The sequence below is a fragment of the Castor canadensis genome, chromosome 5 (assembly GCF_047511655.1).
Source record: "Castor canadensis chromosome 5, mCasCan1.hap1v2, whole genome shotgun sequence".
NCBI classification, from domain to species: domain Eukaryota; kingdom Metazoa; phylum Chordata; class Mammalia; order Rodentia; family Castoridae; genus Castor; species Castor canadensis.
In genome coordinates this window covers 135,844,762-135,869,778 of record NC_133390.1, presented here as the reverse complement: position 1 = coordinate 135,869,778, position 25,017 = coordinate 135,844,762, and the positions used below count along the sequence as shown (strand labels likewise).

General features: G+C 40.6%; 1 long non-coding RNA gene across 1 annotated transcript in view; it reads left to right on the top strand.

Annotated features, from left to right (window-relative positions):
* The first annotated feature begins 2,422 nt into the window (after window positions 1–2,422).
* Window positions 2,423–25,017, top strand: part of LOC141423346 (uncharacterized) — a 51,383-nt gene continuing 28,788 nt past the window's right edge. Inside the window, exon 1 of the long non-coding RNA XR_012448141.1 lies at window positions 2,423–2,710. This is a non-coding gene — a long non-coding RNA (uncharacterized lncRNA). The remainder of the gene's footprint in view (window positions 2,711–25,017) is intronic.

Here is a 25,017-nt window from a genome sequence, read left to right as displayed (position 1 = left end):
ACAATGTATACACATGTGAGTAAATGTAAAAATGAAAAAAATTAAAAAAAAGATTTTTGCATCTATATTCATACACAATATTCATTCATAATCTTCCTTCCTTCTACCATGAATTTTGGTATCAAGTCTGTGTTAGCTTCATAAGATGAGTTAAAGAATATATCTTTCTTTTGTGGTTGAAGTCAACCAGGCAAAACTTAGATAGACCATATATCAAAAAAAAGCTGTAAGTCCAGCTACTTAGGAAGTAGAGGTAGGAAAATTGCAGTCCAAGACCAACCCGGGCAAAAGCATGAGACTCTATCTGAAAAAGCAAACTGAAAGCAAAAGGTCTAGGGCCATAGCTCAAATAGCAGAGTTCTTGCTTAGCAACTTGGGACCCTGAGTTCAGTCCCCAGTACTGGCACCCCCTGCAAAAAAAAAAAAAGAGAATGAAAGAAAAGAATATATCTTTCTCTATATTCTGAAAGAGATTCTAAAATATTAGCATTATTTCCCAGTTGTTTTGTGGAATATGTAAATATGCAGCATCTTTACATAAAAAAGTCCATCCTAAAAATCACATTAAAATTTGCAGAATTACATAAAGTGCCAATATTACAAAATTGTAATAATGTCAAATTAAACTTACAACATTACAAATTTTACAATTACAAATAGGTCACAATTTTATAAAACTTTCGTGATAAATTACAAAGTTACATTACAAAACCTTTCCCCACTTTGGAAGTCATACTGTCTCCAGTGTGAATCATTGCTCTTCTGCTGGGCTGTGAAACTCTGTCAACCTATTCTCTGAGCTCTCTGTGTCTGTATTTGTCATGGGAGTTTGCTTAATGGTCCCTTTGCCTCCTGAAAGTGTCAGGAGAAGCAAATACAATAATCACATGTTATTATCACTGAGCTTGGGATGCAATAGGTGTTCAATACATGGCAATGATTTTTATGATCATATGTCAATGATCAATTATTATTTCAGTATTTATCGAACATGTGTTGTGGGTCAAGCTGAGAGTAAAACAGGAAGCAAAATCAAACATGGCCTTTAATGCACCTGAAGCAAGGATTTGGTGACTGCTGGTGACCTGCCCCATCAAAATGAAATCCATCTTTGTGGTGCCACCTGTGCTCTCCTCTTTTGTGTGCAACAGCAAAGAGTAAATAAAAATATTTATTTCTGCTAGGGCGCAATTGAAGCCTAATATTGAGCTCTTTGGAAACCAAGTTGTGATTGTCATATGAGAGTGCTACTTCTTTATGAAGCAAATGAAGATGTCTTGTGTTGCCTTAACTGGGTTACCTGGCTGTACTTCTTGTCAGGAGTCAAATTGTCATTCAAAGGACAGTTTTCATTACCCCATCACAAAGTTTCCTCCACAGTCCCCCAGTCTCTCTGCTGCTGGAAACTTGCTAGTTAACAGGTGCACCGAGGAAGGAAGCAGCTGAAGACCTTGGCAAACTGGAACCAGAATCCAAGGGCCTTGAGATTCAGTCCTTCCCTACACTAGCTTATCTCAATCTCTCCTGCGTCTGAGTCATGCAATCAATAATTCTCAGGTGGCTTATGACTCCTTCAGCCCTCCAGGAAGTCTTTGCACTAATACCTCATTTCCTGCCACACCTGGTGTTGATTCTTTGGTGTAGGTTTCTTGGATGGATTAATGAAGCCTCAAGGATGATACTTACCACCTGGTTTTGTTGTAAGACTTCAATGAGACAGAGTAGGAATGCAGTGACGTAATATCTACCAGGCAGTACTGAATATAGGCTTATTTATTTTTTGGGTGGGTGGGCCACAGTCTGTCCATCTTATAGATATACAGACATATAAATCTAGGGATATAGAGCTGGAGTCATAGCTCTAGACAGACAGATATATGCACCTGTGTACATACATCCACATGTTCACATGTATGCATCAATTCAAAATTTCAACAAAAAACTCAGTGCCTACTACATGTAATTCACTATATTTATGTGTTTATGGGTGAGTCAACTATCAGTACTAGTTGCAGAATCCAGAAGAGGAGTCTAAAAGTTGACTTTACATGAGAAATGTTGGAAAAATAATTTTTAAAAACGAGCTACGATAGATCAGCAGAATTTGGTGGGGGTCAGGGAGAGGTAGGTATTCACAAGTTACTTGCTAGTAATTGATCCCAGTGTTGGTCTAGCCCCCAGGGCAGTGGAAGAGGGCCATCTTTGGGTATGCCAGGAGAAGACCTGGCATCCTGCCTTCCTTTGCACTTACCCCTTCTTCCCTGCAGTGTTTGTCATTGTGGGGGCATCAGATGCCAATGGGCAGAATCAATGGGGAGGAAGCTGGCTTCAAAAAGGCTGAATGGCTACCACTGCTTTTGTGCCAAAGGGCTGAACCTCCCTGGGAAGGCGGACAAGGAGAACTGGCTGGAGGAGGGGAAACTGCATCATCTTGGGAGGGCCTTGGCCAAGTTTGAGGCTGGTACTCTTGTTCAGAAAGATTTAGCTGGTGAGGAGAGGCCCTGGAGCTTTCTTTTACAGAACTTTAGTAACAGATAAACGCAGCATGAGGTGCTCCTGATTGTGGATTTTTTTGGAGACTAGTTTCTCCACTGAAGAATGGTGAGACTCTTGCAAGTTTCTAGGTCTGGTTCTTAAAATTTCACTTGTTTGGCATGAGAATGAAAATTAGTGGCTGAAGAACAGATCTTCAACTGGCAAGACTTCTCTGGTAAGTTAAAAAAAAAATCCAGGCTGTGAGTCAGATGAAGTTCCGTTTGTAAAAGAATAAGAATGTGCAAGAAACATTAGCATGTGAAAGAAAGTCTTACTTTGAGGCTCTTTACAAACACAGGTACCAGGGTACAATGTCACAGTTAGATAGGAGGAATAAGTCCTAGTGTTTCGTGGCACACAAGGGTGAATATAGTTAGCAATGATGCATGGTGTGTCTCAGAATAGCTGGAAGGGAGGATTCTGAGGGTACTCACCATAAAGAAATGATAAGCATTTGAGGCGATGGACATACGCACACGACTCAGAATATGACATTGTACCTCATAAATATGCATAATGATTATATAAATAAAATACAAATACCTGCATCCATTTCCCAGATGTGGAGCAGTTACTATCTGCTGCTAAGATTTCCACTACAATCAAGAAAAAGATGTCTTGATTTCTCTGTCTGACTGTGGTAGCCAAGGTGGAATGGAATATGGAAATTATGAAACCATGGGGGAAAGAGAGACTTTTTTCAACTCAGAAACAATCTTTTAAACAATGTAGAGGCTGTTTGATTTCAAAAAAGAATCTAAAATTTGAGTTTAGAGAAGTGTTGGAAAAGGCATTTCTCCTATACCCTCACCTCTGGCTGATTCCATTAAAAAAACTTAGTTTAAACTAAATTAAAGCAACCCATCAGGGGACAAAATAGTCATGTGGACCTCAGAGACTCAGATGCAGATAATGAATTTCTAGCAAGCCTCCAGGTGATGTGGGCATGACAAGTCAATACAACATATTTTGAGTAGAACTGAGTTCTGGGGGTATTCATTTTCAGGTTTCTCAGAACTGGAAATAAATCAGGGTCTTGCACTTGCTAGGCAAATTCTCTACTATATAAGCCATGACTCCAGCCCTTTAGATTTTTAGCATGTTTTTGAGATAAGGTCTCTCACTCCTCCTACCCCATCTGTGATCCTCCTACTTCCTCCTTCTATGTAGCTGCTATTACATGTGTGTGCCACCAAGACTGGCTAACTTTCAGTTTTTCTGGAGAATATTTCTCAAACTTGGCTGCATTCGAATCAGCTGGGGAGGTTTGAATAAGTACCAGGGCCCTGACTGCATCCTAAACCAATTCCTATAGAATCTCTGGCTGTGGGGTCCAGATATCAATACTTTTAAAAGCTTTCTTTGTGTCTCATTGTGTAGCTCATGTGAGGAACCACCGTTCCAGAAAGAAATTTTTTGGGAAAGAAATTTTTTGGGCAATGACAACCAAAGTTCTCAGTTCTGAATCACTTTTTTTTTTAAAGATAACATCTCACAATGTTGTCCAGGCTGGTTTTGAACTCCTGTACTCAAGCCATCCACTGCCTCAGTTTTCTGGGCAGCTGGGACTCTTGACTGATAGATGCCACTATGTCTGACTCAGAATCACATTTGAGACAATAAATATTTTATAATAATTCCTCTCCTATCTTGAAATGAAATCTATAGATAATGTAAACTACTTGTTCCCATTATTAAAAAGGTCTTTCCATAATACAAAGGAGAAACAAAAGAGAAGTTAAAAAGCAACTCTTGGTAAACTTAGACATGAACACACTCACCAGGTAAATGTTTGGGCACAAGTTCTCCAGAAGACACAAGGACACATCCAGATGTGTTTCCTGTGAGAAAAGAAAGCCCCAAATCTAGACCAGGCCTGGAGGGTGTGATCTCTGTGACTCAGGCACCATCAGCTTCATTGTCATGGTTTTCCCAATTGGTGGAAAACTGTTGGTAAATTTCTAGACACAAGGAAGCACCTTAACTTACCCTGAGTTCTTGCACAATTCAGTGCCTACTGACCACTGTGTTTGTATGTTAGACTGAGTTAGGATCTAGGGCAGGTAATGTTCACCAACATGCATTTCAGATTCAGTTTGGGGTATTTTGGAAACTCCAGCCTCTTTCTCCCTCCCACAAATGCCAGAATTTCTCTCTACTACCATTGAGAGTCACCACAAATTTCTGTTTTGAACACAGACACGGAACCAAGGAATGAAGATGAGTTCTTCGACATTTACTCAACTGCTTCGGGTTTCTACACTGGAACAGCATCCTGCACCTCCCTGCTGGATGCCATCTCCTGGCTGGCTGGTGGGAGGTGTGGTGAAAAAGGGTGGATAAATGACTCTAGCTCCCAAAATAGCCTCAGAGGACATGTTCCCAGGCCAGGAAGGCACAAAATGGAGGGGGTGAATTTAACTAAGATATATTGTAAGCACTTTTGTAAATCTCACAATGTATCCCAGTACATTGTGGTATGACATTAAAAAAAAAAAAAAAAAGCTCCTTAAGGAAGAGGTAAAGAAGCATCTTTCATATCATTGCACTGTTCCCCCTCAAGGCAAGTTTTCAGCAATCTCCAGTGCCCTCTAGTGTCAGATTTTTGTCATGCTAGGCACCAAGAGGTTTCAATTTAATTTTTATGGTTTAAAATCTACACAAGTAAAATTTCAGGTTAATAGAGTAAAAATATCAAGCTATCTCTCATTTCCTTCTCTCTTCCCCATCTTGCTACACCCCCAGAGGATATTTTCACACTTTCTATGCATTAACAAATGATGTATGTGTAGATTCTATGTGTTCATTTCTATGTAGAACTGTAGACATGTAGAAACATATGAGTACATATGAAATTTGTCTTATATGTATCCATAAAAGTATTTTACATGTATATGTATTTATATTTACAAATGTGAAAAATTTAAAACTTTATATACTATACATTTTATACATTTAATTTATGCACTATAACAATTATAAGAATAATATAAGTGTAATAAATTTAAACAATTTCTGTAATATACTCATATAATGTTTGTGTACTTATATTGTAAGTTATTTATAGGTATTATAGAAAGTATTAAACTATATAAAGTTTTAAAATATAAAAGGGATCTGATTGTTTTACTGCTGCATATTCTTGTGCAGTGTAGAAATGACTGACTTATTTGATTTACTCCCCACTGATGGGCATATTGCTTATTTTCATGTATCAATTATTTTCACTTACCCCACATCATAAGAACACCATGATTTGGGGCATGTTTGGGAGTTTTTCCATAGAATAGTTATGCAGAATGCTTCCAAGTTTCCATTCAAATCAGAAACTTGAGTCTGAAATGCAAAAGCTTTGGATGGATGTGTAAGAAGTCAGGAATATTTTATAAGTTTGGAGTGGAAGGAAAAGGATAAATGTGGGTGAGGGCTGGGAAGAGGTGGGAATGTTTTACCTGTAGCTTTATTCTAACTTTGGAGTTTTGTTTTTATTTTAATTTTGAAAAAGTAGATAATTCGTCCATCTGGTTCAAGTTAAAAAAAGACCAGTAGAAAGTGACAGTGACAATTTACTTCATCCCTCTTTCCTCTGCCTTCAGCCACACAGTTCTTGGAGCCAACCAATGTCATCAGCCTCTTCTGTCTCCTTCCAGAGATAGTTTATGCATAAGCAAAAAAGAAAGAAAGAAAAAAACCCCAATTCCTCAATAGTGGGATTACTGGCTCAAAAACTAGGTGCATTTTAAAAAGAATTGCAAGGTGTCTTCTGTAGAAGCCTTGACAATTTATATCTTCAAATGATTTGTTTCACTTTGTCAACACTGGAGTCATCAAGTATGGTATTTGCCAACCAGGTAAGTGTGTTATCATGGGAGTTTTTCTAGTAAGATTACAGTCAAACATATCTTTTTAAATATTGAAGAGGGTCCCTGGAGCTCTTAGTCTTTAGAGGAGCTTTTTTGTACTGGTCTTACCAACTGGGAGCACCTTCTGCCATCTACAGCAACTTTCCTGGGCTTGATGAACCTTAGATGATTCAGGGATTTTGGAGAAGGAAGTAGATCTTTTCTCTTCCACCTACCCATCCTGCCCTCCTTGTGTTGCTCATGGCCTCCAAGTTCCCTGTTCTCCTTTTTCCTTCTTATCCCCATCATGTTGTCCTACTTCTGAATCACTCTGGAGAGATTTTACCTGGTTGGAATCAATGTACTGAGGGGCCTGGGTGCTGTGTTCTTTCATCAATGGCCTCTGGAACTGTCTTCCAGTCTGAGGTCATATGATCCTCTGGTATCCCAGGGGTGTGGCCTATTCATCCAACAGCATGAATGATTCCCAAACTGCCCACAGGAGCTACATGCTCCTATATCTGTCCCTCACTTTCCAGACTTTATGTTCTTGCCTATGCTTTCCCCTCCATGTGGAATGCTCTGTCCAGGTCCAGCTGTGGATGCATGGCTTCCTTCTTCAGCAGGTCAGTTCCCAGGCCTGTGAGCTCCCTTGCACATGCTCTGTACCTCTTGTGTGGCCCCTGTCATCTTTTACTGTGTAGACTGGCTCTTTTCTCTCTTGTCCTCCTATAACAGAACAGAATCCCTGTCTGGATTATCCTTGTAATCTCAGGGCCCTGTACAGTGCCTCAGGAAAAATAAATGCATGACTTTGCAGCCAGTGGCCACGCAGCCTCTCAAGTCTCTTGGAAATTGGGTCATCAAATCTCAGCACACCTTAAATGATAAAGAAAATTAACATAGAAGCAGATTCCTGTTATATACAATGTCAAGCATTTTTCCCCCCAGAATCTTCTCCTTATACAAGTTAAGCACCCCTAATTTGAAAAACCAAGCTTCAGAACTATTTGAGCACTGACATGAGGTTGGCCACAAGAGGAAAATTCCATACATAACCTCAATAATGGGACCTGGTCAAAATACAGATGCACTAAAAATATTTTATAAAGTAACTTCTTATAAAATATTTTATAAAATCTATTGTAAATATATATAAAACATAAATTTCATGTTTAGATTTGGCTCTCATTCCTATGGCATCTCTTTATGCATATGCAAATATCCCAACATCTGAAAAAAAGTCTGAAACATTTCTGGCCACAAGCATTTCCAACATGGAATATTCAATTTGTTCTGCCATTGTCTCCTAACCCCAACTTCCTCCATTGGCCCCACTGAAAAGCCCCAGAAAGTTTGGAAGGGAACTAAGGAGATAAAATTGAAAACTTATTTAATTTCAGCCCTTGGTTGATGGTTAAAGAAACCAGATAGGTTGGACATTCACTTCTTTCCTGGTAAGGAGAGGCAGAATGAGTGAAGAATGATTGAGGGATGGCTTTTTTCCCTGGACTCCGTGCTACCTGGATAGCATAAGTTCAGGGTTTATCTCAATACATGGCCAAATATCTAGCTACCCAATTAAGCAAAGTTTTCTTAGCTTGTGAGGTTATACAAAGCACAATTAATACAGGTGGAAAACTTTCCCTAGTGACCTTTTGAGACAACTTGGAAAATGTCATTTATTCTTTATGTCCCTCTCTGAAGTGGGCATGGTCACTGTCCTAATGATTTTAAAATAGGCAGAAAGAAGTCCTGGAGAGGACTGGAATTTGGCCTTGGACTGTAGGGCTCAGGGACCCCATTCTGACCTGGCCTTTGCCATGTAGCACCACGGTGGCCACTTTTGTCCACATTTGAATTACACTGCTGAGAATGGCTATGAGCGGATAGCACTTTCCAACAATGCCCACCTCAGTGTCCTGTATATTGCTGGCTCTTTTGCCATGTACCCTTGTCATTCCCCATCAGGAGGTGGTGTCTACTTCCCCTGTCCTTGAATTAAATCTGGGCTGGTTGCAGGGACTGGTTTGTCACCAAAAGAAGGTGGCAGAAGTGATGCCACCTCTGATATCAGGCCAGAAGCCTTGTTCTTCTGCGGTTGATTTTGGGGATCCACTTGGCTAGGATACTTAGAGAAGTGGCAAAGAATCATTTAGGGTGTGTTGATAAAGGTGTTCCCAGAGGACATAAGTGTGTGAATCTCAGTGGACAAGATCCGTCTGCAATGGGGCAGCACCATCGGGTCAACTGGGAGGCCAGGTGAATCAACTTCCCTTTCATGGGACAGGGATGCCCTCTTCTTCTCTTGGACATCAGAGCTTCAGGCCCTCTGACTTTTGGTCTCCAGGACTTAAATCAGCAGCCCTTGGGCTCTCAGGCCTTCAGGCTAGTACTGAGTTAACCAGCAGCATCCCAGAGTCTTCCTGTGCAGTTGGTCTGTGGTGGGACTTCTTAGCCTCTGTCATTGTGAGCCAAGTTCCCTAATAAGTTACTTCTTGCACGTCTGTAGAGGTAGCCTTTGGCTCTGTCCTGTCTCTGGAGAACCCTGACTAATACGGAAATATTTCTTGGTGCTCTTTGCTCTCAACAGGATTCTTCCTCTCAGAGTCTAGCTCCTAAATAGCAAGGAGCCCAGGGCCTCTGGACAGACTGGTATTGGTGCTCTGATCAGCAGCACTGCCAAGCTTGGCTCTGAGTCATTCCACTCAGGTGCTAGACATGGGGTGGAAGAGCCTCCTTTGACCCAGTGCCCAGCTATCCAGGGACTCCAGCCCTTCGCATCTTCCTAGTGAGGCCCCAGACCTCACAGGGCAGAGCCAAACCATCCCTTTCCCACCCTGCCTGAAGTCTGGGCCCCTAGAATCTATGACAAAGTTCCACAAGATTGCTTGTTATGTCTCTAAGACTGGAGTGCTTTGTTAGCCAGCAATATTTAGTTGGATCAAGCCTCAAATGCAAAGTGTGTGTGTGTGTGTGTGTGTGTGTGTGTGTGTGTGTGTGTTGAAATGTAAATTGTGGAATAGATAGTGTCAAGTCCAGAATTAGGGTGACTATCCTTTGGCTAAAATCTGAAACACCCTCACCCCTTTTCTTGAATTATTTGAGGTTTGAATTATAGGCAGACTTCAGGGAGCCTCCATCTAATAAAATACGATTGTTATAAATGTTCTTTTAGTCCTTCCTTCCTTCGTTTCTTCCTCTCTCCCCTCTTTCTCTTCCCTCCATACTTTGTCCCTTTTCTCTCTTTTTTCATTTCTTCTTCCCTCCCTCTCTGCCTCCCTTCCTTCCTTCTCCTTTCCTTCCTTTTCCCTTCTTCCCTCCCTCTCTTCCTTCCTTTTCCCTTCTTTTTCTTCCTCCTTCTCTCCCTCTCTTCCTCCCTTCCTCCCTCCCCCCAGCATTCAGAGACCAGGATGGGAGGGTTGTCATAGAAGGCCTGGTCTGAGGCAGGTGCTATGTGGGGGCTTGGTAGAGCCCTGTGCAAGGTGAATGCTGGGGTTAAGTTTGCATCAGCTGCTGGGAGGCCCAGGGCCATCTCCAGCTGCTGCTTAGAAAGAACAAAAGCAGTAACGTGTTCGTGGAGTAAGCAGAGACTTGATAATAATAAGCCTTTCTGGGGGAAAGTGAGAACACTTCCTTCTCATTGTCTGTGCAGTCTGGTGGTGAGTGAAACTACGTCTCATTAACTTAGCTGGGGAAAGAAGATGCTGTGCTCCAGGTTCCCAGTGGACTGCACTAGACCCTGGAAGTTGTATGCTTGCAGTGTGTCCCACTCTGGCAGGGCTCTCTGTTACATATAGACTCTGAGTGGATAGTCTCCTTTTCCTCAGAGCTGGGCAGTACCCAGACTGGGTAACTGTATAGTCTTTGGATAGGCTGATTTGTTCAAGGAAGAGTACTTGCTACCAGATGTCGGGAGGCAATGCATTTTATTTACAGAGTGATGTCTTTTAAAAAGAAAAAACTGGAAAAGTTTGAAGAAATAAAAAACCACCCACTCACCCCTGTGCTTCCCCCCTGATATTTTCATGTAGTTCTGGTCTAGGCTTTCTGTGTTGCATACACCATGTGCTAGAGCGAAAGAACATCAGGTAAAGGGGAAGGAGACTCTCCATGGGTTCTATAAAGTCTCTGAAAGCACTCACTATGCTTAGAACCATTTTAGTCATCAAAGCCTTCAGAAAAATGCATAAAAAGTGTGACACTCACTAGCTCATGAAAAGAATGAAAAGGATGCATATTGCAGTATGAGATCTGGACCAAGAACACAGAATCATCTTGCTCATTCTCATTAGGAACAGATCTGTTTGGTGACTCAAACTTTTTGCTACTCTGTCTGTGTCTTTGAGTTACTAAGAAAATTGAGTGTGTTGATTTGGGGTTAGAGATAATCCACAAATAATGAAGACTGACAGTATTTTGAGTTCATTGCTTCCTAAAATACTGTCCTTTTCTGGTTTATTTGCTCACTGTGTTCCCAGGTCCCTAACAATCAGCCAGGCAGGGCCCATAATAGTCTGATGGTGACTCTGATGGGAGGCAGCAGCTCTTAGTCCTGGCTAATTCTTGCTTTGGATCTGGAAGCCAGCCAGGGTGGGGTGGGTAATTTTTGCTTCCTACTCATCCTTTGATGCTGCCCTTAGGCAGCCTGATATTTTATTTTTTTGCAGTATGGGGTTTGAACTTTGCATTTGGTAGGCAGGCACTCTATCACTTGAGCCACACCCTCCAGCCCTATTTTTTATGTTAGGGTCTTTCTTTTTGCCCAGGCAGGCCTCAAACCACAGTACTCCTGATCTCAGCCTCCCAAGCAGCTAGGATTACAGGTGTGAGCCATTGATGTCCAGCTAGAATTCCTGAATTTTGAGGAGAGAGTTGGAAATCCATATTTTTATCTGTGGTTAATTAAAAGACTGTAAGCAATGTGCAAACCAGATAAATCAGGATTAAACTGAACACAAGTCTGCCATGTTCCTAGACACTGTTGTCACCTTGGAAATAGGCGAGAGGCTGATACAATCAGCTCAGGTATTCTTCCTGCCTGTTCAGTTTGTTTTTGTTGTTTGTACCCATTAACATCTGTCAAATATTTTTGCTTTAGAAAAGAACTGATTTGAGGGGCGAAACTTGTGTATATTGAGTCAGGTATGAGCTCTAGTAGTCTGACTCTAAAGCCTGGCTTATAGCAATAATGAGGAAAATATGACTTCTACACAGACAGCCAAGATTTCCTTAGTGCTTTAAAGTATATCCACTGTTCCTCCAATAAGTGTATTTTTTTTTTATCTTGTGTTTCTTGGGCATGAAAGCTTTTTGTGAGCTTATGTCCATGAAAACAAAGCTGTCTTTTTTTTCTTTTCCTAACAAGACCTGGATAATGAAAGACAAGGATAAGGTTACGCCACAGCTACAGTGGTGGTCAGCAGCCTTTTGAGAGTGTCTTTTTCTGTTGAAATCAATTAATGAATTGGAGTTTTCCACGGAGCTCACTGAAGGTGGCTTTTCATTTCAGGGAGCAGAAAATCAGAGACAGTTTTTCCTGTGGCATGTTGAAGGGGGTTGTTTGTCCTTGTGGCGACATCAACTCAGTTGGGTCTGAGACCACCAATCTCACTAATTACCACAGGTGGATCTTTGACCTAAGGAGGAAAATAAGGTTTCAGGGCACTTCTCCCTGGTTGCTTCGGGATACTTCAGAAGGGACGAGCGCTGGTCTGAAAGCTGCTTGGCCTATAATGATTCTTGAAGGGGCTTTTCATGTGGACGAGCCACATGAGCTAAGGCAGCAGGGACACAAGAAAGGACACCATCTATGCAGCTGGCGATGTAAGCAGAGAGCAAAGGAGATTTCAAAAGACCAGCACCATGGCTCTCTCAAAATTCCATAGGGTCATCTGAATGATAGTGCTGTACGCTTGAGTGTGAATTGCACTTAAACTTCACATTTTTGGAAAATAAGCCTGTGCTTTGCATTTACTAGGGACCAGGTGTGGGCTTGGATGTTATATATGTACAAGACCTCATTCACTTAACCCTTTCAGTGAACTGGAAGGATAGGAGCGATTCTGGCTCCATTTCACAGGGGAGGAACCTGAGGTCATCTGCCAGTGAAGGGCCCAGTTGTGACTTGAGCCCAAGTCTGTTGATCCCAAAGCTGGTGCTCCTGGAGATTCAAGAGACAATAGAGCTGACAGCAGAGAAAGAGTGTGACATGAGCTCATTTCACTTACCTGTTCTTACCATTCGGGCAGCAGGAGGATAGGCAGAGGGAGCAGGGAATGGGAAATTCCAGGGCTTTTGCCTGTTAGTAATGTATTTATAATCATCTTGTAAATTTGCTTTAAATCATGGGAGTGCTGTAAACTTCATTATTAGTGTAAAAAAGAAGCAGCTCATCAGAGAAACCATGTGATGGTGTTATGGATCCACTCATTTAATTAGAAATGCCAGAGGCGGTGGGGCGCAGGGTGGGGGTGTGTGTGTGGGGGAATGCTCTCCGTTCTCTTATTTCTAGAAAGCTCCTCCATTGCTCATTTCAGCTGAGCTGGCTGCTTTCACCAGTCCATCTCCTCACCCTCTTTGGGAAATTCACTTTTTACTTTTGAATACTGTAGTCTTTTCCATCAGCAGGGCTCTTCTTTTTATGTTGCCTGCCAATGTTGTAAAAGCTGAAAGACTTGCACAAAGAATATTCATACCTTGCACCTGGCTGCTATGATGGGCCTTCCTGTGTTTGCTTGATCACCTGTCCATCTTTCTGTCCACGCTTCTAGCTCTAAACCAACCCCTACCACCTGGTCCCTCATTTTTTAAAAAGTGATTTCAGTGAAATAAGCTAGACTAAGAAAGACAAATATCATCTGCTCTCTTTCATATGCAGAATGTAGTCCTTAAAAATGAATGAAAGGAGGCCAGGTATGGTGGCTCGTGCCTGTAATCTTAGATACTCTGGAAGTGGAGCTCAGGAGGGTGGCAGACCAGTCCAGACAAAAAGTTCATGAGATCCCATCTCACCCAATAGAAGCTGGATATGGTGACATGTGCTTGACATCCCAGCTTTTTGAAAGCATAAATAAGAGGTCCAAGCCTGCTTGGGCATAAGCGCAAGTTCTTATTCGAAAAAATGACTAAAGCTAAAAGGGCTAGAGGTGTGGTTCATGTGGCAGAGCACAAGCTCAAGGTTTTGAGTTCAAACCCCAGTACCACACACACATATACAAACACATACCCAAAAAACAAAAATCAAACATAGGTTCTGTTTAGGGGTGGATATGGGTTGGGGGTGGGAAGAAAGGAAAGGATGAAGAGGGTAAATACAATTAAAAGTACTCTACACACATGTACAAAAATAGAACAATGAAACCTGTTGAAATAATTTTAAGAAATGAGGAAGGGGATAAGGAGGGATAAAGGGGGTGAATTTGATTGTGGTATAGAGTATGCATGTATGCAAAAATTACAATGAAACCTCTTTGTATAATATATGCTAATAAAAATGTACAAGAAGTGATTTCAAAGTGAGTTGCAGACATATACTTCCTCAGTATGCATGTCATTGATTAAATTTCAATATTTATTTTTGTTTCTTTATTTGTTAAGTAAAAATTTGGCTATAGTGAAGTGCACAATTCTTATAGGTACCAGTGAGTTTTCCCCAATAATCTTTAGCCATTTTCAATCTCTTCTACTAAAAAAAAAAAAACCAAACCATCTGAGGGTGTTGCTCAAGTGGTAGAGCACCTGCCTCATAGGCACAAGGTCCTGAGTTCAAAACCCAGTACTGCCAAAAAAAATCAAACCAAACCTGCCCTCAGCCCCATGATCTCCCCTTCAACCTTTGTCTGTGTCTTCTCCTCACTTTAACTGGACTTCTTTGTGACACTGTCCACATTTCTTCCTTCTGCCCTCTACCTAAACCTACCTGCCTTTTCCCCTAACTCACTCTTCATCTTGAATGTCACCAGATTCAAAGCCATTCCCAGCCCTTGAAACCCTAGTTGGCTTTGGTCAGGTTCTATCTGGATACATGCACTTGTTTGCCTTGTGGCACCATAGCCCATGGCTTTCCCTCTGAGTTTTTGGCTGCCTTTTTCTTCCTTCTCTTGGAGTCTGCTGCATCATCTTTGCTAGAATTTAATACTGAAGTTGCTTAGTGTTCTGCCCTCAGGCTTCCATGCTTGCTCCTGACAGGATCTTCTTATTCACTTCTGAGGCTTTGATGTCCACCCACAGATGACTCTCGAATCCAGGTCCTGGTTGACGTCTTTCCTCAAGTTCTGGATCTGTGGGCTCAGTTCAACACCTCCTCTTGGGTGACAAGGACTCCTAAGGTTTTCATGTTCAAGGTCAAACCTAGTCTTTCTCCTCACCCAGGTTCTCCTTCAGGGTTCCTGGCACATTTTGTGCCTTACCATTAAGCTGGGGGTTCTTCTCTGCCAGATCTAATCTTCTACCAGATTCCATGGAGACTGTCTTCCACCGGAGTGCTTGATTCTGCCTTCTGCTCTCTCTGCTGCTGTAGTCAGGATTCACATTTAACTTGGTTCCCACCTGCTCCTGATGTCCCCTTGTCATCCATTCTCTACCCTGCCATCAGAAAGGACAAAGTTAGTACTTTTCTCATTTCAATGACCTTGGTCTTGGCTCTATTCTCCAATGACTTCCCATGGATTCCATTAGATTGCAGGATGGGGCCCTGACCAACTCTCTAGGCCACCCACGCCCTCTCTCTGCCATTCCCTGCTCTCCCACCTCACTGGCCAAGTATACCTTGGTTCTTCTCAGCACTGACCACTGCTCTTCCCACTGCTGCAACCTTTGTTCTTCTTTGCCTGCCCACCCCTTCCTTACATACACAACTACTCATGCCACGTCTCCCTGATTTTGTATGTCTCATGATTCCACATGTCTCCTTTCCAAGACCCTCAGGGAATATCTGCAACCAAGGATAAGCCTGAAGCATATATGCATTGTTTTTTTCATATACATATATGCTTATTATAAAGTTTAACTTATAAATTACACACAGTGAGAGCTTAATAGCGGTAACTGATAATAAAGAAAACATAACAATATACTATAATGAAAGTTCTGTAGATGAACTCTCTTCCTCAACATATCTTATTGTAGTGCATTACCCTTCTTCTTGTGTTGATGTGAGACAATTCAATGCCTATCTGAATAATGTGGGCATGATAGCATAGTGTTAGGCTCTGTATAGTGGTTGCAGGAACAATGAGGTACGGCAAAGTTTATCTGAGAGCTGAGGAACTGTAGGTGACCAATGGGCAGGTAGCAGATGTAGTGTGGCACACTGAACAAAGGGATGATTCATGAAGTAGGGAGTGATGAAATCTCAAGATTTCATCATGCTGCTCAGAAAAGCATACACTAAGGGCTGGTAGATTGGTGCAAAGTGGTAGAATGCCTGCTTAACAAGTATGAGGCCCTGAATTCAAACCCTAGTACCACCACCAAAAAAAAACTTGGTAAAATTCATGAATTGTTAGGTTGGGTGAGGTGGCTTACTCTGCCAGCTGCTCAGGAGGTGATCGGAACAATTGCACCTTGAGGCCAGCCTGTGCAAAAAGTTAGTGAGACTCCATCTCAACTAATAAACTGGGCTTGGTGGTATGCACCTGCCATCCTAGCTACATGGAAAGCATAAGTAGGAGGATTATGGTCCAGGCCAGCAAAATGGGATCCCATTTGAAAAATAACTAAAGCAAAAAAGGGCTGGATGCCTGGCTCAAGTGGTAGACCACGTGTCTAGCAAGCAGGAAGCCCTGAGTTCAAAACCAAAATACTGCCCCCAAAACCCTACAAAAAACAAACAAAACTCATGAATTGTTTATTTCTCCAATAGTCTCTAATGTTTTTAGACCCTGATTGACAGCAGATAACAGAAAGTGGACAGTGAAATCTTGGATAAGGGAGGATTGCTGTTCTTAGCACGGCCATGCAGGTATACTTCCTTGTGGGCTTCTTTGATTCACATCCTTTCCCTTGTGGAAGCTTCATGATTTTCTTCTCTTTATTTTGTTGTTTTTGGTTTTTTTTTTAATCTTCAGCACCTAATACAATACCTGAGATATATTAGGTACACAATAAAAATTTATTTACTGAATACATGAAACTCTGTTCTTAACATTACTAATTTTTTTAAAAATGGAATGAACTGAATGTTAGTCAATGTACTAAAATTGGAGAATTCACATAAAAGCTGTTTAAATTAAAGAAAATATTTTGAATAAAACTGAGGGATCTAGTCCTATGGACAGGGAATAAAGGATCATACATGTCACCCATTTTTTTTTTAAACTTCAACAACAGAAATTTATTTTCTCACAGTTCAAGAAGCTGGATGTTCAAGATCAAGGTATCAACAGGATTGGGTTCTGGTAGGAGCATCTCTTCCAGACTGCTAGATGATTGCCTTCTTGTAAGAAGAGGGACCCTCTAGTTTCTCTTCCTCTATTTATGAGAACATCAGTCTTAATCAGATTAGGGATACACTCTCAGACCTCATTTAACTTTTGTTATCTCCTTAAAAGTTCTGCCTTTAGATACTGTCATAGTGGAAATAATGGTGGATTGGGTAGTTTCCTATCACTGTGACAAAATACCTGAGATCAACTGTTTATAAGGAGAAAGTGTTTATAATTACTTGGCCCTATTGTCTTGAGACGGTGGTTGCACAGCACATCATAATGGGAACCTGTATCACTGGAGGTCTAATCATCTCACCATTTGTGTTTCTTTTAAACAAAACAGTATATGCTGTGGCTATATACTCAGTTGTTTACAGAGAATGGGCAGGAGACCTGGAGCCTGGTACCAGCTCTGAATAACTGTACCTTTAAAAGGGGTGAGTGGCTCCTTGACAGGCTGCTTCCTCTCATTTTCAGAACAGGACAATCAGATGTCCCTGGTGTCCCCAGGGCTTGTGAGGATGGGATAATATTTGAGTGTCTCTGCAAAACATTAAAATTATGTTTCCCCATTGGGAATAGGTCAATTATGTTTAGGATCAGGATTTCACCAAAGTCTCATGTCTTGCAAAAGGCAAGATACCATTCCTCGGGCCATAGTGGGAAGGGGCTACTCCATTGATGTGCTAGGATGGGCATCTCCATAGGGATGACCTTCAGTTATCCCATTAGGCTTTTGTGGCATGTGGGAGCGTCAGCTGACATGCTGTACTCATTCTGCAGCAGGGTGGGTTGGTCCCTATCCCTGGGTGGTCAGCAGCTCAAAAGAAATGTGTCTGCATTGAAAAGTGCATGGAGCTGGTAACCCAGGAGATGGGTCTCCAGCAAACTGCTAACCCAAGCACTTCTGGGAATTGTATTTCTTTTCTCCTGGTTGTGGAAACCTCACCAGCTGCTTCATGGCGGAGGTTAATTAATGCAATTAATGCAATTAACAACTGATGCCTTAATTGCAAATGTTTAGAGAGACACTTTCCTACCATCATTGTTATTGTTTTGTGTGCAACTCTCTGCATACTTGTGTATCTCTTTATTAAAGCAAATAAAACCATAATTAGGTGCAGCCTGATTCAAACAGTATCAGCCGCCTGGAACCGGAAACCATAATTCAAGAACAAGAGGTATTCTCGACAAATATTATTTTGTTGGCCCAGTAACTGTTTGTGTGCCAGAGAGCTGTGCCTACTCCTGGATAGCTCTTACATGCTCTACCTAAATCTTGGCCAGAGAAGAAAGACTGAATGGAATGAGACAGGAGCCACGGCCATACTGGTGGGCCCCTGTGAAGCAAGCCCTTTGAATAAGCTGGGAGATGAGTCCAAAACTAAAATAAATGTACCCATTTCCATGGGCCAGGAGATCGGCATTTTAGGAGGCTTGGTTAAAATCTGGAAATTACACCAGAGCTGGGATTTAAGACAAAAGCAAAAAGCAGTTTGCTATACTCAAAATAGTGGCTTTAGAGGATTAAAAGGAGGGAATCAGATGACATAAGTTTCCAAGTGAAACAATAAAGAAAACACATATGCTGGGCCTTGAACATGGAACAAGGCCTTGACCATGGAGTCTTTAACTGCATTTCCCAATAGCACAGGCAGCTTATAATGGGAAGTCGGGTGCATCGATATGCTAATGACGGCCTTTTTTAAGTGAAATTAATGCCTGGATTGTGTGCGTAGAGCAGCCCTTCATTATTCCCTGTGATATGAAGATGTGTTGGAGATTCTTCCCGGCCTCTCAGTGACACTCTTCATACAAAATTTATCTCTTTTATGGGTTTGAAACTCTTTCAGATACATATCAAAGACCTTTCCATGCCTCTACCATGCATAATATATTCTGCAACAGCTTATAATAAATCATCTTCCTTCCCTGACTGGTTAGCTGTGAGCAAACATGGCTATTGCTAGCACTGAAAGAATGTGAGAACCTCATCTTTAATGCTTTGACTCTTGTGTTAGCACTCTATCCTTCCTCCTTTTCCAGGGAGCCCACAAAATAGCAAGAAGCTGGGATCACCCCAAGTGAGGTCTGGTTTTAAAGCTATCATGTTGTCGATGATAGAAAATATAATGTGCTGCTGTTTCATGTTGAAAAGATCTCCCCCCCCTCCCTTGTCTCACTTTCTGCTTCCAGAAGTAGGTGTGGTACAGGTGCTTAGCACATTTTCAAAGGACTTAGATTTGACAGAGTAGACCATTGGTGTTGTGTCTGAGCTGAGCCCAGAGGGCTTTGTTGGATCTTGTTGAAGAGAGAAACAAAATAGGAAAGGGGAAGACTGTGCAAAATGGTGGCTTCTGGCTTGCTTTCTGCACCACTGCTGCTGATTGCTGGCATGGGAGGCAAGTCTCAGTCTGGTGGCTTGGGAGAAAGCTGCCATCACTGAGGCTCCCAGTGTGAGCCCAACTGGAGAGGATGTCCGATGTTCATGAACCAATGGGGCTCTCTGTATGTGTCGTGCAGGTGGTGGAATGAAAGCAGGTTTAAAAAAAATTTTTTTTTAAAGAAAAAAATTTTTAGAGAAAATTTTTTTAAAGAAAAAATTTTGTTTTTTTGCATTCGCAAAGGCCAATGTATGTTTGAGAAAGCATACCCCATGGTGGAAATGGCTAGTTTTTACCTCACTTTCTTCAATATGTTTATTTCATCTTCCATAGTAGTAGAACCCAAATTCATAACTGGACAGATGACCGCACAGAACACATCTAACCCATCTAGACTTCCTTGCAGCTAGGTGTGGCCACTGCAGGTGACTAAAAGTTAAATTTCCAAAGTCATACAGCTGGAAAAGTAACAGAGGCAATATGTGAACCCATGTGTATTTGCTTCCAAAATCAGTGCTCTTTAATGCCTCCTTGTATTTTCTTAGAAGATGCAGATTTCCAGTAGCATCATTTTTAGAATTTCCAGAAAATAAAGAATATGCCTCACAAGGTAGGACTTGGTTTACCTTTAATTTATAGTAATATTATTAATTGCAGATTCTATTTATAAATAACATACTACACAACAACAAATAAAGATACATCACTAGAACAATATCTGAATGGTTTCTCATAAGTTATAAAATGTATTTTTTATTAGATTTGCTGAGATCAGCTCATCTACAATAAAATTTGTGGACTTCCAGTGTATAGTTTGATTAACTGGGAAGTTTATACAGCCATACCACAATCATATCCATAATCTCAGAAGTTCTTCATGATGCTTTGGAACCAAACTTATTGGTGCCTTCAGCCTGTGGTAACCACTGTTCTGCTTCCTGTAGTTATTGTATTGCCTTTCCTAGAATTTTATATACATGAGTTAACTTATTTTATTGTTATCATAGAGCTATAGATCTTATTAGAAGGCTGTATGGAGTAGGAATTTTGGGGGCTTTCTTCACAGTGTTACATACTAAAGTCATGCAGACCAGTTTGCCATTGCTTTATGACTTGGGGACAGTGTTTCTTTTTTCAGTATAAAGGAATGGAAATTCTACTGTGAGCAGTTCTACAAAATGGCCAGTAGTTCCTCAGAGCCACTATTTCAGTTATTTAAGTTGATCAACTCAAGTTTGTCAAACATACTTCTGAGTAATCAAACTATTCAAGTGTATGCACTTGAAGAAGATGCTTATTATGTGTAGAGATGTTTACATAAAATAACTTGGAAATGTCCAAGCCAGAGCAGGTGAACTGGTTATGTGCATGAGGTAAGAGGGGGCAAAGAATGGAAACCCTGAGAACTCTTCCAAAAGTCCAATGACTGGTCTGGAATCTGTGGTCCCCTTGTTAAATGAGCAAGTATTTTGTCCAAGTGTAGACCTGAGGAATGGAAGAGTCCCTCTCTGGAGTTCAAGGAAACCAGATCCCAAAGGAAGGCAGCTCTCTGGTCAGTTGTGTTATTCTGGGAGCTCTGTGGACAGTACCAGATCCTTGAGGACCAGGGCCACTCATGGCTGAACTTCACACACCTCTTTACAAAAATAAGATGTGAGGGTTTATGTTTTCTGGAATTGAACTTTTACTGAAATGTGAAATCTCACCACATACATCTACTTAGAAGTTTTCTTCTATTTATTTGTGGGATTATACATAGCTATCTTCTACTTAGAAGATTTCATGCTGATGGGCCCATGTCAGCTCTTGCTAGTGTAATAACAGGGAAGTGATTCTCAACACGAGTGATTCTGTTCCCTAGGAGACATTTTAGACATTTTTGGTCATCACAACTGGAAAGAGTCATATTGGGATTTAGTGGGTAGAGACCAGGGATACTGCCAGATACCTTACAGGTACAGGATGACCCCAAAAGTCAATGGTACTGAGAAGGAGAAACTCCCATTTATGGATTTCTTAGTTTATCGGGTGGCTTACAGAATCTCTAGGAGGAGAAGAGCCTGGCTAATCTGCCACACAGCAGGGTGAAATGCTGAGACAACCTCGAGTCTCAAGTGCTGCTGCCTTCTTGTGACTCTAGGACAGGCTGCCACACACCTTTCTGGGCAGTGGTGTTATTTTTATTATCCCTATTGTATGGAGGAGGACATGGATACAAGGGAAGCACATGACTGAAACCCAGGCCTGTTCTAGTGCATGCTGCTCTGTGCCACCTCATCCTTCTCTTTGTAGGACCTCTACTTGGAAAAAAAATGGCCAATAACTTTGCTGAATGACTTGTAAGTTCTGGCAGGTAATAGAAAGGCATGTATCTCCTATCTGAATTGGTGTTACTTTAAAGATTTTGTGACTTAACATAGTCACTTTGTTCAGTTGTATAAATAACTATTTGTATGTGTTCATTCAAATACATATAAGTTATTTAATTCAAGACTATATCATTACCATGGAAGAAATCATTCATTAATGAAGAAAAAAGCAAAAACCCTCACTTGAGTCCTTCTCCCTCCCCACTGGAATACCCCTGCCCTTCCCACAGGTCCCTGCTGTTACATTTTGGTGTATATTTTAGATAGTTGTGTCTGTGTATTTTGTATGCATTTACACACATAAATATCCATGTGGAGCTGGATAACCTTAATTAATAAATTAAGATTTAATTTTTGTGTTTGATCATATTTACAACTCTACCAGTTCCTTTCCTACATTTGTTTTTCCTTTTAACCTGATGTGTCTTAAAGAAAACTTCATGTGGGAATATCTAGCTTCACTTCATCCTGTTAGCTGCTATATAGTGCAGTACGGTACAAATGTGTTGCCTTTAGGCAACTGTAGAGTGGCGGTTACAATCCTCAAACTGTAGTCTGCCTACCTGTGTCTAAATTGTGGCTTTACCATTTGGTGCATATTTGACCTTGGGCACCTTGCTTAGCATCCCTGTACCCTGATTTTCTCATTTGTGCTCTGGTTCTTTCAGCTGTAAAAAATATGAGATTGTTGAGGTCATTTTCTCCCAATAAATTAACAAGGTGTTCTTATATTGTTGGCACCATCTTCGATGTTTTCCCCAGAGCTCCAGGTGAGAAGCTGGTTGGGGGGGGGCGGTTTGAATTCCATCAAAATATTACTTCTTTCCTAAATTTCTTTCTTTCCACCAGACACTGAATTTTAAGCCGATGTAGTTGAAACCTAGGTCTGACAAGTTCAAAGCTTAAGAAATTATATTTTTATATATTTCCTAGAATTGTCCCTTTCACGACCTATTGGGCTCTAGGCAGGGTATCAGTTGAGTCCAATGATTCTTTATTTCACCTTGGCATGTCTTTTATCAGAAATCATATGGAAACTTTTTAATTTATGGGCTTTTATTGCAAGCCTCAATTCACCCTGAGTAGTCTATTATTAAGAGTTCTAGAGGTTCTTATTGTTCCTTATCAGAGAAATGTATCTTGGCGCAATTCATCTGTAGTCATTCTTCACAGAGAGAAAATCTTTCATATTACCTTTCTTTCATTATACAACGACAACTCTTGAATACATCATTATTCCACAATGAGCTTATAAATTATTATCATTAGGCAATTTTTCATATAATCTGATTTTATAAACTGTTTCTTTTTATTATCGTTAGAGGGAAACCAGTAAATGCATCTGTCTGTTTTGATCCATCATGATATCAGTAATAGAAAAACTAAGTAAGGACATCTTACTGAGCTACAAACATACTGGATGTGTAATAACTTCAGACCAGGACACGTGCAAATAGCCAAGTACTATGGTCCCCTCTGATGGGCTATGGTTACCACCTACAATGGCATCTTAATTGGTAATGCCAAACGATCAAAATGTCTTAAGTTGGATTTCTTTTCTCTTCATAGAAGTGAGTTCTAAAAATGTTAATAAGACATTTTTAAATAAAGAAAAAGCCAATATGGATTTCGTAAGAATATATGATTTGCTATGTGAAGTCGTAGCTAAAGGAAGATGCTCTTTGGTGCCCATCTCCTCTGTTGTCCTGCTTACCTATTCTTAGAGAATGCAGATTTTTTTCATATAGAAGTTAGAAGGTAAATTTTCCATACGTGTTTTATTTTATTTTAGTGCTGGACTTGAACTGAGGACCTTGAGCACGCTCAGTACGCACTCCACTATTGAGCCCTACCCTGAGCCCTCTTTGGCTTTTAGAAAAGTGTGGCTTAATAAAACTTACAGGGAGGATGAAAATGTTTTATCAGTTGTCCAGTGTGCTAGCCTTATGTGGCGTTGTGTATGCAAAATGTGGCTTGTGGAACTGGGAACTGAATTTTAAATTGTATTTGACTTTAATTAAAATTAAAATTGAAATAGCTTCTCTTGTTTAGTGGTTTCCATATTGAGCAGTTCAGTTTTAGATTGTCCACAGTTTGTGGTATTTATATTCTGCACTAGTATGGATAATTGAGGACTGATTATTTCTTTTCCTAATCCACGTAATTCCTTTAGGTGAAGGACATTTGATGATCCTTAAGAAGAGTGTGATATTAACAATGGGCAGCCTTCCCACAGTGTGGCTATGTGTCACACACAGCCACACATTATCTGGATTAGTCTATACCTCTCCCCTTATGAAGGTGGTACTGCTTCTATCTTCATTTTGCAGTTAAGGTAATGAGGGAAGTATAGAGAGGTTAAGTGGCTTGTCTAAGGTCACCAAGCTAGAGGCTGTCTGATTTCCTTCTCTCTCACACCTCATCTGTGTGTGGGTGTTTGGCTTTTTATTCTGCTGTATTTATAAATGTTTCTATCTCTCTGCCATTTCCATATGGTTTTAATTACTAGAATTTTTAAATTAAGTTCTGATATCTGGTAAGGCAAACTTTCTGCTCTCTTCTTTTTCAAATTAGTCAGATGTATTCCAGAACCTTTGCTCTTTTATATTAAAATTGCTCATCTTTGGTACTCTTGACATTTAGGGCTGGCTTATCTTTGTGGTAGGGGTTGTCTTGTGCATTGTAGAATGACAGACAGCGTCTCTGGTCTCTATCCTGTTCACTGGGAAGTTCTAAGCTATGGCTGTAAGCTATGGCTCCACATCAGCTGTGGATCAAATTCCAAAAAAAGTTTGGTTTGGGTGTCAGTTGACATTCTGTCCAATTCATAGATTAGTTTGGGGAAGATTATCACTATTATTATAATATTGAATCTTCTTGAACGTGGACCTGTTTCATGTCTCTACATTTTCTCAGTTTCATTTTATGTCTTTTAATAGCATTTTATTATTTTCCCTATGGAAGTTGTGTGCATCTTTTGTTAAATTGGCTCTGGAGAATCTTGTAGTGTTTTTGCTATGATTAAAAAAAAAAGACCTTTTCTTTTTCAATTCCAATCTCTAATTGGTCATTGTTGTTGTAAATGAACATTATTAATTATCTTGCATATGAAAAGCTTGTTGAACTCCTTGATTAAATCAATAATCTGCACATCTTCTAGAATTTTCTATGCAGATAGTCATATTGTCTGCAAATAACCACAATGTTGACCCATCATTTAATATTCTCACACCTTTTACTACTTTTCCTCATCTCATTCCATTTATTAGGACCGCCAGGAAAATGCTGAATAGTAGCAGGAATAGAGAGACACTTTCATTTTACAAGCAAAGAAACAAAGACTTGGGTTTGTCCAAGGTCATTCAACGAATTAGAGCAGAGCCAAGGCTAGATTCTAAGGTTTACAAATTTTAATTTCCTTTACTCTTTTGTGCTTCTTTTGTTTTGGTTAATTTAG